Source organism: Typopeltis vanoorti, chromosome 8 (genome assembly GCF_054136105.1).
Source record: "Typopeltis vanoorti isolate ZY-2024b chromosome 8, IOZ_Tvanoo_1.0, whole genome shotgun sequence".
NCBI classification, from domain to species: Eukaryota; Metazoa; Arthropoda; class Arachnida; order Uropygi; family Thelyphonidae; genus Typopeltis; species Typopeltis vanoorti.
This window is the reverse complement of record NC_143556.1, coordinates 113,170,486-113,186,544: the sequence shown is the minus strand read 5'-3', so window position 1 is coordinate 113,186,544 and position 16,059 is coordinate 113,170,486. Positions and strand designations below refer to the sequence as shown.

General features: G+C 34.3%; 1 long non-coding RNA gene across 1 annotated transcript in view; it reads right to left on the bottom strand.

Moving 5' to 3' along the window:
• Positions 1 to 2,179: 2,179 nt before the first annotated feature.
• Positions 2,180 to 16,059, bottom strand: part of LOC150104292 (uncharacterized) — a 125,551-nt gene continuing 111,671 nt past the window's right edge. Inside the window, exon 3 of the long non-coding RNA XR_016548700.1 lies at positions 2,180 to 2,582. This is a non-coding gene — a long non-coding RNA (uncharacterized LOC150104292). The remainder of the gene's footprint in view (positions 2,583 to 16,059) is intronic.

The following is a 16,059-nucleotide window of genomic DNA, read 5'->3' as shown; positions in this document are numbered from 1 at the left end:
TCTGTTAATATTCCACACGATAACACGATAAGGCTTGACCATATCAGTAGATCAAATAGTCTACGAATGCAAGTTCTTGAAGGACTTATTCCAGGAACTGTAAAAAAGACGCAGACCTAGAATAAGCTAGATAGACAATATAAAAAGTTTGAGAGTACTTCACTTACAGAGCTAAAAGCAAAGTGTTGATCAAGGATTGAGGGGAAGATTTATCTAAGGAACATTTCCTATTTTTTCTTTACATTCCTTTTGCGGACTATGCGATGATGACAAAGAACTAATTATCTTGTAAAGTGAACCACATCATCTTTGCATGCTGTACTGATTTCATCATTTGCTGTCCTGTCGAATGCTTCTTGAGCATAATAGAAATCGTATATCGCGAAGTCAGATATGCAAACGTAGTGGATAGCGCACCCGTTCTTCAATCAACAAGATTTGTGTTCGAATCGCACCGTCGACACGAATATTTGTGAGTATCATTAGCTGGCAGCTGAATTTCATTGGTTGGTATAAACCTACCATCCTGCTTATTGGAGACCTGAAGTAGCTTGAAAAAAGATCCATGTTTGGTGCATAAACGTTTTCAAATTATGCAACCGTTAGCTTTTAGTACATTAAGCTTAGTACTGTAGATACGCCTGTATTAAAATTTTACCTTTAGAGGTAGGGTTCACATTAATAATAGTAAGTTTGAATTGTACAGTTGGTGGCTGCAGACAGTGAAAGCCATGCTGTGCATGTCAGGATCTCTTCGAGTCCCTGTATGTCAGAGTTATTTGAAGATTTCCAAGTTATATTTCAAAGCGAATGGCAATGGAAGCACATATGAATTGGGAATTGTAATCTTCTCCTGTACTAGCCAACCTTTGAGATAATGACATACACAATTGTACAAAATTATGTTTTACGATCGGAAACTGAAGTAACGCCCCTGGATCTTTATTGACATGCGTTCCTTAAAGCGCCATTTTTATTTGTTATAATTCTGATCTCTTGTGGCAGAATATGACCTCACACCAAAGTTCCTAGGACATCTGAACGAGTTTTCCCTGTTTCTTCATTAGCCCATTTCCTGAAAACATTTATTTTAAAGCGCGTTCTTGTATTTTTATTGTCCTGTATTATTTCGTACTGCATGAAGTGATTTTCTTCAGAATGTTATCAATAAAAAAAGTTAAGAATTTTAATTCCGTTGAAAGTTGTCTATTATTTTGCTTCACTTTCCACAGAGTTTGCATCTTTCATCTTCTACAATGTCTAGAATAATTCCTTAACTTAATACGCGAGAATGAGTTGAAAATTTTACGACTGTTTCAAATTAATTTTCTTGAAAAATGTTTCGACGCGTAAATTATTGCAAGTTAAATTATGTACTTGTAAATCAATATCTTATCAAAATATTAGTATTGTTAAATAATTCATCATGTAATAACTCAATTTACAATGAACATATACTAGTAAAGGAAAACCTATGCAAATGGGAAATTTAATATTAAAAATTCGTCTGGTATGAACTGATATGATTAAAATTTCATTGCAAGGGAATATAAAAACTGCAAATGTCGTCAATTTGTGATAGAAATGGTTTAATCATTGAAATAACCCTTTGGAGAATTGTAAGAATTATTAAACGGGAACAAAAAATTCCCATTCGTACTATGGAGATTGAAAGTGACACTTCCGTGTCAGTTACAGAACTAATTATATTGCCAGTTGTTTTATCCTGATTGCTAATGGTATGTGTAAAATTATGAAGTGAAATAAAATGTGCTCGCATAATTGAACATCGAAATTTTGCTGTAGATGTTGATGGTAGTTCGGTTCGTTTTGGTGGATTGGGTGGAGACGGATAGTTGTAGAGTAGGTGCCCTCCCTCGATGAGTCTTTGGACTCCCTGGAGGTGTCAAATGATAATGATAAATAAAAATCACAATAGTTAGAATAAACTAGAAATGACTGTTCCTGTATCATGTACAGTGGAGATTTTACATCGGTTTTCTCTTTTAGTAAAATTCCTCTTTTGATAAGGTGGCTCCACTCTTGTTTCATTTTAATGAGCTACGTTATGCATGTTTGGTAACACTAATTTCAATAAATTATTTGTTTTTATTGTTTCATTTTATTTGCTTTTGTTTATTCGATTTTTTTTAGAAATAGCAAGATGAAAATAGATATCTTAACTTAAGAGAAATTTTTGTCGACTCCTACAGAAACTAAAATTTCATTTCCAATTGAAAATAAATATGGTTTATATCTTAAAGCTCGTAATTTTCTCAAAAGTGCTAAAATGTCTCAGTCACATACCCGGAAGATTCAGGTTTCTTCTTCGTATAATTTGATATTGCAAATAAGACGGGGAAATTTTTGCTGGCTCAAGTCGAATTGTTTAAATGAAGTAACGTTGAAGGCTCAGTGGCAGAGTGATCATCGTATTCGCTGTCCAGCCAACAGGCTCGAGTTTCGAATTCCGTCTTGGATATGGATGTTTGTGATAAATTTCATCGACCAGTGTGACATCGCTTATTGAAGGCCTGAATTCGCTCGAAAAAATTCGATGTCTTATCCCTAGATGAAGGTTTCTAGATTTGAAGAAAAAAAAAAAATATATATATATATATATATATATATATATATATATATATAATGATAATTAATAAAAATATTTAAAACATCTCACTTCACCCACGGAACTAATGCAATAGGTCTACACTCCTTCGTGGGTTGTTTTCGCGTAAAGTAACCTGGTATACTTCTTAAAATAAGTAATTTGTTAAGGGCATTCCTCCTCTAATCTTGTCTATTGCGCTTGGACTAATTTATCATCTCGCTTCACTAATGAAATCTTGTTGTGCTAACGTTGATAACTCAGCTGTTAACAAGGATTTTTTTCTTTCTAGCTATATATTCACTGGTTGTAAACATTAATTCTTTTGTGCTAAATGGGATCTCATGTCATCATGCCTGCTAACAAAATGCATTGCTCTGAACGCACGCTACCGTATTTCGAGAAGGCTGTTGTTATTATCAGAGCATCTCTCCCAACAGAACTTTCTCCATTCTTCGAAATTGAATCCCTTATCGAAGGTGAGTTTACTGTTTCATGAAAAAAGATTCAATTAATCATAATCTGTCTGCTGCTGATATCTACAGCAATAGCGTCGTGGAGAGTGGTCGACAATTAGAATTCTATTCATCTATTTATTCCGTTACGCAACACCATTGTTCAGTTTGAGTACGTGAACAAAGAAGATAGCTTTAACAAAATATATAAAGAAAGATAGAAGCAGCAGCAGAGTTTGTCACGCGACTATGTTATTAACCTCCAATCGATCGACATAATCTTTCTTGAAGGTCTTTGGTGATTCAGCTTATTAGCTCCAAGGAGAGATTTGTTTAACGGGACGTTCCACTTTCTACCATAGAAATTGGGAAATTCATTTACTGAATCTTTATGCTCAGTGTACAATGAGATTGACTCGTTCACTATTAAGTCGGGCTCGTTACTTTTTTTACAAGAAATCTTGGACATTCTAAAACTCACCTGAGAGTATTATAGATCAAACTTACACACACACACACACACACACACACGCGTGTGTGTGTGTGTGTATTTGAAGTTACACCCTTCGAATGGAAAAAACCTGGGTTTGATTCTCGTCGTGACGAGGGAAATTCTTATGAACTTTTTCATTTGAAGGTGAGTTAGCCGATCTCATACGGTGGTAGCAGGGTTTTTTCTCCCGGAAACTAGGGTTTTTCATCCCGCGTACAAACAAATCGGCCTTCAGAACACACGCAATTTACAGACAAAAAAATACTGTGTTGATGGGCAGTAGATGGCGGTAATGATAGTGTCGTAGTAGGATTATTAAGTAGTAGTGGAGAGAGAGAGAGAGAGAGATGTATTTAGCGAGATAGAATATAGTTCCCTTCCTCGATGAGTCCTTGGACTCCCTGGAGTAGTTGTTACGTAGTAATAATCATAATACTATCATAATATGATTTCTGAAACATACCCATAAGCGTTCGACGAAAATGTGCTAAAATTTTTTCAGATATATAGTACGAATCATAAGCCAAATATCTTAGCAGCAACCAGCATGACGTCATTCGTACTTCATTTATATTGCAATAAACAAACCTCTGTCAGACTTCTTTTTCTGTGAATTGTCAAACAAAAAAATCAGAATTTCCAGTATTCTTAGGCCCATTTGCAAGTCATTCTCAATGAGTTTTTTCTAAAGCATTTCCTGATTAAAATAAATTACTACTGGAAACGATTATTGGAATCTAACGACTTCGATGCTGTGCATTTATGCAGACATAACCAGCTGTTACTGGCTTTTCACTATTTCGACCACCATAACATCCTCTTCGTAATGGCCGCCTAGGATATAATGTAAAGCCATTAAAGAAAAGTTCAGCAAGATCCAGTGAATATCTGTGTGGTCATTAGTCAACTTTTTTCCAACACACTACTAGTGTAATGCATTTCCTTCTCTCGCTTGAAACTTTTCTTCATTTTCTAAATGCCATAAGTTTTAGTTGTTCTAAGAGAAATGTTAAAAAAGAGACCTTTTATTAATAAAGGTAAACTACCTTTTTCATTTACTTCATTATGTTACATGAACATGTCAGATATTAGCATTTATTATAATGTTATCAATCAATTATTATAATTGATATTAGCATTATCAATCTAAGAATAATAACAGCGTCTGTTTTGATCACAAACTTACTACTGAGTCCGAGGTAGCCGACGAGTCGAGAACTGCAGTCCGGGATCTCAATGAGAAATATGCTACGAAGACTCTCAACATATTTCAGCTAAACATCAACGGCACTCAAAAAAAAGATGGAAGAACTTAAGAACATTTTATACAAAAATAACATCCACATTGCATGTTTACAAGAAACGAAACTAATCAAAATCTGAAGCTTCAAATCAAAAGCTATTGAACATTAAGGAAAGACAGACCGGATCGTTCTGGCGGAGGTCTAGGTATACTCCTACGGACCAAACACATCAAATAAAAAGAAATCGTGTCAACTACAAACAGCAGTATAGATAGTAACACAGAGGCTCAAGCAGTCAAGATATTTCTACCAAAACGCATTATTACAATAGTCAATGCATATCACCCGGATATAAATACGGATATAAATACAGACTTACTTCAAACTAAGTCAAACAACGTCGGACACAAATATCCATTTAGGAGATCTAAATGACAAAAGTCCAACTTGGGGCACCGCACAACTAGAACGAAAAGGAGCACAAAAATAGAAGACAAAACTGCTATCTAAACCTTGAGATCATAAACAACAGGCAAAATATATAGTTGTCAAAAACAACAGGCACAGAATCAGCATTAGACATCACAGCAGTAGATTATGAAACTGCGAGTCTTACCCAGTTGAAATTACTAAAGAATGCCATCAGCGATCATAGACCTATTATCACAACCATTAATTTGCAGTTAGACCAAAAACCACAGACAAAGATCTTGGAACTTCAGAAAAGAAAATTGGCCTAAATACACACAACTATTAGAAACATATTGCACTGGCACACACTAGTAAAGAACTCGATCAGCAACTACTAGAGCTAACTAACAACATACAGAAAGCTGAAAAAAATTCAAATACCAGAGGTCACAGGAAAAACAATTGAGTTCCATTTTGGAAAGATCGCAATATCAGTGCTATGATCACTGAAAGAGATATTATCAACGAACAATTAAAACAAAATAATACAGAAGACAACAGGAAGAAGTTAATAGAATTAACAATAATCCTAATCTGATTAGCCACAATAGACAGGTGCTTTGTACTCGTAGTTTTAACATTCACTTATTATAGATTCCAGAGATTCTTAGTAAAAGTTTCCTCAAACCATAAATCTTGGCTCCTTCCTCTTTTTGCAGTGCAGTATGAGACAGATGTCTATTCTTCTCATTTTCGCCAAACTCCTATTTTTACACACACACACACACACCCACATCGAATGGAAAGTCAAAGGGCAAAATGATCATGCCATGTTACGAGTCACTTGTTTGTAGCGGTGTATAGATTGAAGGAATATGATGCTCCGCAGTCCGTGCACTGTGTAAGAGTGAAGTGGCTTCAAGAAGGGAACTGCCAGAGTTTGAAAGAGGCGGTATGACAGGATATTATATTATAAACATGTGTGTTCGGCAAATTGTTGAAACAGTTTCCATCCCAGGTCAACAATCAGTGTGCTATCATACTGAGATGGAAGCGCAGGGGGTCAGCTGCAAGTATTACCCGCAGTGGTTGACCTATCACACTCACCAACCTGACCATAGGGTGCTACGAAGGTTAATATGTAAAAACCAATTTGAGGGTATGGTCTTGTTTTTCATGGATTGTCCTAGGATCTCTGTTTGTGGCGACACGAATACTGAACGCTAGATACGTGCTGCCATCTGTTAATTAATATAAGAACTGTGTTTCAGGCAAATTGATTTAGGAACATTATGAGAAAAACCCGCCTGGTTGTCTGAGTGGTTAAATATCCATTTTACAGCTGAGTTGTAATCCCACCAGCGGTAAGGATGTTTGTGATTGTCTTAACTTTTTCTGGAAAAGGCGATCTTCGATCCTACCACATTCAGTAGAAGGCCTCGCTCCTATAAGCCACTGAGGAATGACCATAGGGAGTCAAAGTGGTGTCAAATGTGGATAAATATCGGGGAAAATATATTTAAGCAATGAAATATACAGTTCCTATTGGAAAGAATTTATATTCTTTTATATGTAAGAATTTAGTGAGGTATAAATATAATAATGTTTATATTATTATAAATGATAATAAATGTTGAACTTTTTAAGCAGCACTTTTTATAATAATGTTGAATGAGGTGAGCTAGCCAAAAAAGTGCCTTTTTTTTTCTCCTCGAAAAAGAAGAAAAAAGAGAATTAAGGAAATTCAAGTCAGCGATAAATTGATATTTCATTTCATCAACAGTTTCCAGTAAACGAACAGGCGAAATATTTAGTAAGAATTGAACCTAATGGTAGTTAACAGAAAGGTGATTCAGTTTGACAACCGGTTAATTAATCTTTCGGGTTTTATTTTATTTATTTTTAAATAATTCCATTTATTCTTGTAATAAAAATATTTTAGTGTTCACTACTGGAATATTGAAAAGTTAGTCTACTAACTTTACTGATTAACATAAAACGAAAGAGGATATGCTTAAAATGTAAAATTAAAAAATATAAAAATAATTAGTTAAAATTACAAATGAAAGTCGCTGCTAGTGCTATGTTTGATATCTCTACTTTGTAATCCTACGTAATCCTAACAAACCACCGAAAACTACGTTTTCGGTGGTTTGTTAGGATTACTGCTGTCAGCAGTACTATAAAATCTGAAAATTTTAAAATCCTACTCTGCTCGGTATCAAAACCCGAATTCATATTAAGGGTTCTATGTAAGGAATAACTATTAGGGAATATATATATATATATATATATATATATATATTCCCTAATACAGAGGCCCATGGCTGGCATCAAAAATCATGAAATTCGTTTGGAAGGTCGTCAGAAAGGTAGTATAAGAAAGAGTCTGTACACGTAAGGCACAACATCTAATTTCATTCACTATTCACTGATATTGAGTCCTTGCTGAGTGAAAAAATAATTCGGGAAGGAGAATTGTAACCCACAGAGAATAAGCTTACACAAATCATTTAATCGTATTTTAAAATCCTATTTTAAAAACAGTTAATTAGAAACTCGGTCTGCAAAAGCAGGATTATTAATTAGAATACAAATTGCCAACTCTTTGATTGACGTTGCCATTTGGAGTCTTGTGGTTTATTTTTAGTTGAGAGAACCACCACTTGGCGTCTTCTACCAATGCACTTTCAATGAGTCGTGTCGACTCATTGAAAGTCGACACATCTTCAGATGTTGGCGTGGACAGTTTTGCTATTGTCTACTATTTACCGAAAGCTTGAGAGATTTCTCGAAAATATTGTATACCTCCCAAGAATTAAATGATCCCGATGAAAAATTCATTGGAAATTCCTAGCAATTGCGCGGATTATTCTTTCAGTTATTCTTCGTATTAATTCCATTGGAATGCACAAAATCATATATTTTTGAAATAATCGTATCAGGCATTTCCGGAAGTCTCTGGCAACAAAATTTACCGAATTACTAAACACTGGGTTGATGTATAATAATATGTAGAATAATCATAGATGGAATTTCAATAAAATGATTTTAGTCTTTATTTATAATTTTATAAATTACATTAAATTGCTATAACTTATGCAACATAATTACTGTAATAATTTAAAATGTTAAATCATAAAGTATGGATATAATATAATGGTCCTTTAACATATTAGCTCAAAATTAGTTTAATAGTTTTATTTTATTTTTTTTAAGAAGCAAAGAAAGATTTTAAAAAAATCTTCAGATAGCCATGTTAGTAAATTGCTTTTTTCTTTCATTTTTTTTTAGTACACTACTCTTCCTCATTTAATGCTATTTTACATTCAGCAACAGCAGCGTAATTTGGTTTTGATATTGTTCTACAGCTGAAAAGCCTATTTTATTCTATTAAAGGATAGACCGATTAGGTAACTAAATCGTATATACTTTCATCACAAACTAATTTAAACACAAGAAAAAGCTTTTAAATATGCAACAGAAAAAACAAACCGTACTGCAAGCTTCAGCTGGGAGGGAACCGAGAGAGACAGAAGATAAAAGAAAATGAGAAGACTATTTAGAAAGTTTTTAACAAAACCGAGTACAGTTTGCGGTGTTAGGAAGTAAGCTTAATGAATTCAGTGAATTAATTAAATGAATCACACGCTGCTGTAGCTAAAGGACTAGTGAAGAATGTTACCTGATGTTCACTGATACCTCACAAAAGTCGTTGCCTTGGTAACGACATCATTTTTGATGGTAATGAAGTTATTCGCGATCCGTAATGTTCAACCATAAAGAAGTGTGTTTTTCAGCTGATCAAAGAATAATTGTACTGAACGTAAAAGAAATAAAAAAAATGATAGGGAGGGAGTAAATTTTTTGTAGACTGCAAACACTAGCAAACAGGAGAAAGAGGGGGTGATATGATTGAGACTTACAAACTTTTACTTCTGAAAGGTTCATACAGGATTTCAATTGATGGAATTTTTCATTTTATGGAGGGTGAGGAAATGACGAGAGGGCATTCTTGGAAGCTGAGAATGAAGACCGCCAAGAAGGCTGTGAGGGCTATATTTTTCTCTCAGAGGGTGGTGCGTGATTGGAATGGATTGCCCTTGGATGTTGGGAGTGCAAGCAGTGTGAATGAATTGAAGAATAAGTATGATAGCTGGTGTATGTAGTATGTGGCCTCCCTCGATGAGTCTCTGACTCCATGGAGGTCTCTTTTAATGATGATAATGATAATAATAATAATAAATGTATACTTATCTACGTATATGAAAAAGTTTCAATTTGAAAGAAGTGGTACTTGACGGTTTAAAAATTAATTAATTAGTATATGAAAATCATTAAACGGATAAGGAAAATTAACTTTTTTTTTTACTTCTTAAAGAAATGAGAAGAGATTAAAGGCATTATCACTGGCAAAAAATAAAAAAGTAATAAAAATGAAACAATGGTAAAATTAAGTTATTGAGTGAAGTCCTACATATATATATATCGCATCGTGTTAGTAAATTGTGTAACAAAATTTTCTAATGCAGTTTAGACTTTATACAGTTTGGACTTGCACCTGATGGATTAATATATGTTCATTCCACAGCAGTGTCACTATCAATCAATAAGTTCATTAACAACTTCGCACTAAGGAGAACCAAACTGTTGGATCAGTCATCTAGAACAGTGCTTCCCAAACTGTGGGCCGAGGTCCCCTTGGGGGCGATAGGTTTTGTTGAGGGGGTCCGTGAAATAATGAAAACAAATTTAAAATGTTTCAAGACTAAGTAGATTTTTTTATTTTAAAAGAAATGTATTTAACTTTTATTATTATTATTTCTTTTTTGTTATTTTTTATATTTTAATGGAAAAATTCACACATTGGTGTTAGTTCACAAACTTTGCTTCCTGCGTATTTCGGCGCTTAATGAATATTAGTAAATATTGCTTATTCATATGTTTCATTTCAAAGCAGTGGTTAATTGTATTTACTTCGAATGCTCTCCAGGGAAGCTCCAAATCTTCCTGACCCTTTCATCACGCGTTTGTAATCAGGGACTGTTGATATTGACTTTATATACATATCAAAACTCGTTTTATATTATCACTGTCATCCGAGCTAGTTTTCTGTTACCAATAAAAGTTTCGCATATACTTTACACATGAAAAAAAAAGCTTAAACAAGTTCATGTGGGGGAGATAGTAACGCCCTTGCAGTGGTAAACAACATGCCCTCCCTAACAGCCACTATACTGCAGAGGCAATAAAAATAAGGTACTTTTATTATGCCAGTGAATAAGGTATGAGGAGTCTGTGTAATATATTTCTCAACAAATAGTGCAATTAGAGACAACTGGGATAAAAACACACTAATTAATGAATCACATGTCCCCTAATAAGAAACTATGCTGTATAGACTGAAACAAAACCATATGTTGCATGGACAAACACAGTATCCAACTAAAAACTATTGTTATTAATTAGATGTGTGTGAGTTCGATTTCCCAAAGCAGCAATAAAATTCAACCGAACGTGTTAAAATTCGTAAAAGTATTAAAACTAAGTAATATATATATATAATGAATGTTATGACAATTTCACATATGGAATTCGGTTGAAGAGAGTTATCACTTCAACTTAATTGTCAGCTATGATTTTATCTTTCGGTTGCGCGATCTTTTGTTAATACCGCACCAATCATATGCACGTTTTAATAACCTGCTTTTGCTGTCTGTTTCACGTTAGGCTTAATTACCTTAAAGGGAGGAAAGTCACAAAAGAGAAAAATGTTCCTGGTCCAGGGATTCCCTTAATCAGGTAATATTCACTAATTTCATGTTATTAGTTAACGGCAAAAGGCAAAAAATGTAATACATGCATTTGATTTTTGCAATATTCGCTGTGTATGTTTTGTATTGAATATAAATACAATAAATATTATAATAATATATCTCTCTATTACTCTAATATCTCTCTCTCTATGTGTTCAGACGACGACCAAGAATAGTCGAAACGGACCGCACCTCGTCAATCCCCTTCCCCTCCTCTAAAAATCAGTTGCTGTTTTCAACCCCTTTCACCCTTTCCCACGTCATATAAATATAAAAAATATATTATAAGGTTTTTTCCATTTGTTATTTCAATTCTCCAAAATCCCTCCACAACCACACACACACACACAGTAGTTTGGACAACGCGAAAGAAGAAGAGCCACAACACCCAGAAAAAGGTATGTGCAAATTTCTCGTCCTCTATGCAACATATATTTATTGATAAATATACATCTACAATGCCCTAAGAATCCGTGAGAAAAGAGCCAATGGCATTTAAACTGGGGCACTCCTAAACAGAAGTAGGCAAATAGCCATAAATATAATAAATCTCTCTATTACGATTTTTTTTTTCGAGGGGGGCCGTGAAATATTTTAATTTTTGAAAAGGAGGCCCTAACATCAAGAAGTTTGGGAAGCACTGATCTAGAATACGTCGAATGCCTCATCCTGAGTATGTTTGTAATTTCACACAGGAAACTACTACAGATAGCATTGAAGATTATTGTAATGAAGCTTTCACGGATTTCAAACCAACGTTATTGGGAGAAAAACAATTTTTATTATAAGTTCATATAATTCTTATTAAAGTGTATCCAAACTGCAACGAATTTATTACTATTAAAATATGGCAAATGCTTTGAGCAAAATGAAATGAAGACAACGAACCATCAGCAACCTTTATGCTTCTGGTCTAGAATCCAGCTTGCAATAAGTTCTGCTCGAAGTACGAAAATTTACGAATTACCGTCGATAATTCAAAATTCCGATTTTGTTAAAAACAAAGTTTAATCTTTATTTTATATTTTCTGGTAAAACCATAATGTCCATTATCTGAATAAACTCATAAGTAAACATTGAGGTTTCATACACCAGGCGACTAATTCATGCAGAGAACAGAAAATCTATTTTCTGCCATCTTCAAAGAAACAAAATAGCAAACCTTTTTCTTTCCTAAAGATCTTGGCAATCCTTTCCATTTAAAGAAAGAATCCTGTCAATCTATAGTTGACTTCATTTCTAAGAGATTTTGAGAATTTATAATCATAGAAGCGAATTAGTGAAGATTACAAACAAGCGAATCGTGTTTCTAATGTGTTTCCATACTTCAAGAAAAAATAAATGAAAGAAACGAATTCATTTCGAAATGCTGCTTACCTTATAGTCCTTATAAGGACTGGCTTAAAGGGGCAAAGCAAGAATGCTTTTCATCTTCCCCGTTATCTGTAAAGGACAGTGTAGAGATAAGGTGTTACTGAGCTATTAAAGCTCTGATCATGGCAGGAGGGTAACAGCAATAGCCGAGCCTCAGAACTTCTTTGGCTACAGTATTGCCATCCATTACCCTCCAAGGACATTAATCACCGATGTTTAAGTAAAGGCGAACTCTAAAAATTCGGACGATCCCTAGACCACTCCATAGTGGCTGAAAGACCGTCCATATCTCAGCGTTGGTTCCACTCAATTTTTAGTTTTTATTTGCATTCTGCATTGTTTACTGAGTATCGGACAGATCTTGTTTATATTAGAGTTAAAAGACCGTTTTGCAGATACTCAAGAAAGAGTGTTCTTCTGTGCTTTTTATCAAGCTAAATGCATCGGTTGCTTTTTTTTTGTCATATATCAAAGTAAATCTATTAAACATCCATAAATGTACTCGTAGCAAATTACACTAAAGGGATACACTGTAGCTTTCCCCCCAAACATTTAAATATCTGAGGTGAAAAAGCCCATAATATGGGTTTTTTGTTTCATTCCCATATTATGTAGACACTTAATTTTGACCTAATACCGCTTTTCATAACCTTGTTGCTTTGGCATAGTCATTTTAGATTATGCCAAAGCAACTAAAGTTATGAGAAGGGCGTATTATGTGTTTGCGTTAGTGTCTACATAATATGGGGATGAAAACTTGAAATTTCTGTAGAAAAAGGCCTCAAGATCTCGATATGAGACTGGATAATCCATCTTTAATTGAAAAGTGTCTTATAAATGTTCCTCGTGATACAAAGGTGGAATGTTTTGGTAGTTACGTGTTGTGAAATTCAATTACTAAATGTAGCTGTCCATATTCGCTGATATTTTTATCTATTAATTTATTGGTTACCAGGGGATGGTAACCAATCAAGATATGATTTTATTGAAAATCATAAAATACCCATGAATATTCTAAGCATAATATTGTTATGTCGATTACTCTGGGACAACGTTTCAGTCAAGTTAATTTTCAATAACAACTTTTCTAGAGGAAGAGTTAACTGTTGTTAACGTGTGTATATGCCATTTTGCAAAATTAATAGAACGATCTAAATATTGCATTTTAATAATGTAGATCCTTCTATGTGGTTTTTCCAGTTCTTTCTAGTTTTTGATCACTTCTGTTATGTTAATTTTGAATAACTTTTTTCTTATTTCTTCATTTCTTATCTTGTCTCGTTCTCCCCAAGTTCATGTTTCATTGCCGTATTTCAGAATTGGTTTGAAGTGTCGATTCAAAGTTCCAGTGACCACTTGGAATGTTTGCTTTTTATATGCAATGTCGATTTCTCCATTGGGGCTTATGTAATTTCCTAGATATTTAAATTTGCTCACTTGTTCTATTACTTTGTTGTGGATGACTAGTTTGCAGGAGGAGATGAGCACGAGACTTTTTAAACCCTTGAAAACGTTACAGGCAAAAAATTGCCTAATACGAGAAGCCAAGAAGAAGGAGAAGATAATGTAGATCTGCTTGTGCTACAGCATTAGTTTATGTGGTAAACAAACTTTCCAGTTTGTTTACCACTCTTAGCTCTATCAAGTTTCATGGGAAATTAACAGCCAGTATTTACCCACGACTGCCTTATTTTGTCAGTGATGTTCCCTTAAAGTCGATTCTTCATGTTTTTCCACTTTATTTTCCAAAACGTTACTTGTAATCTTTAGGGATATTAAGAAAGCGACATTTGGAAAGACTTCAACTATTTAGTCACTTTTTACTATTAAGAAGTAAATTGTTCTCCGATTGTAAATATTCATGACTTAAAAGATGAAAATAGTGATAAAACAGCACCATATTTAAATAATTGCAATTTATCAATGATTATTTAAATTTTTTCGCAATAGTTCTGTAACGGGTTTCTTCAGTCGTGATTGGCTTATACGAGAAGCATTGTGTATAACAGGAAAATTCGTTTGATCTCGTCTCGAGACTAATTCCCTCATTAGATCAAACATGGTAATATTCTTTCTCTGCGTATCTTTGCTGTCGGCTACGAAAGTGCGGTTCTTTAGTTGTTTGGCACTCTTCCAAGAGGGGCTTCATTTTGTTAGTTGTTTACTCTGGCTTGATGCTAAACCAGAGTATCGATTCTTCTAAGATTTCTTTTCATTTACTTGGTCGCCATTATCATTTTTTGTCCCTATGAAAAGTTGATGAGTGGTCTGTTTAAGTTCTTGTTAGGAGGAGGGGTAGGCGAAGAATGATATACAAAGCTTTAAGGGACTTTTATATAAAAAAATCGAAATAAAGCAGAATTCGTTCAAGTTACCGTTATATGAGAAAAAAAAAAGTGGTTCGGTTAAGTTGTGGATGCATTAAAAATTTTATTTCTTTGCATCCCATCGGGCTACGGTTAATTGCAAACCATTTATTATCCAACATACCTGATAAGGGGGGGGGAGTAATAAGGAAAATGTAATTTGAAATTGCTTTAGAATACAAAGTAACTTATCTACCAAAACTCTGTATTTTTAAGCGTTGATTCTGCAATGCCTAAGCATTTTGCATTTTTGAGATTATTGAAACCCACAATCAAAATGCAAACTACGTTTAGACATCGCGAATAATGCAAAAATATATGTCATATTTTTCATAGCCATCTATGAAAAATTTTATATTTGCGCCTATCTTTCTTTAGAAAATGTGAATTAGTCGGTAATTTTTATTAAATTAACCTAAAGGTAGACAAAAATCTAAGACATTCTCTCTCTCCCCAAGTAGGCTTCGTATGTTTTATGCGTGGTAAAAACAAAAACAGGGCGACAAACCCATTCGAGTCTCATTCAAGACTAGCTTGCATTGCTGAAAAGAAAATATTCCTTCTTATTGTCTAATGCTGCTTGTCGAATAAAAAAAAATATATTTTGCTTGCGACTGTTCGTTTTCATTTTACTCTGGCAATAAGTAATCAGAAGTTTGCGGGTGAAATAGTATCTTTTATTAGTTGTTATAATGAGGTGGGGGGAAGGGTTTAGGAAAACAGGTACATGAAAAAAAAAGGAAAACTACTCTTACTCAACATCGTTTACTAGTTAGGAAAAGCAAAATCAATCCAAGATTGTCTGCTGTAGACTTAAATAGAGACTGGGCAGCTACTGGGATGAATGTTTCTGAAATGGCAATCCTTGGAAGATTGTTGGAAGCAGGGAGGACTGCCTACCGACCGAAAAAGAAACAACTCTTGACGAAGGCTATGCAGAAAAAGAAGCTCCAGTGTGGCAAAAGTGCACAAAGATTGGACTGCTGAGAAGTGTAAGAAGGTCATATTCTCAGATGACAGCCATTTCTTTGTCTAAGGAGAACGAGTACCCTATGTTCGCATATTAGCGACTGAGAAGACTATACCTGCCTACCTTCAACAAGCTCTTAAAAACAGCTAAAAAGTTGTTCTGGGATTGGTTCACACTCGGTAGTCCAGGATCACTTGTACCTGTTGACGGTATGATGAAAGTGACCAGTACATAAAAATATTGGAAAAAGACTGGTCCCACAGATTCAGAAAGACAAAGAACTCATCTTCCAGGATCTCGTTCCATGCCACATTTCAAAAAA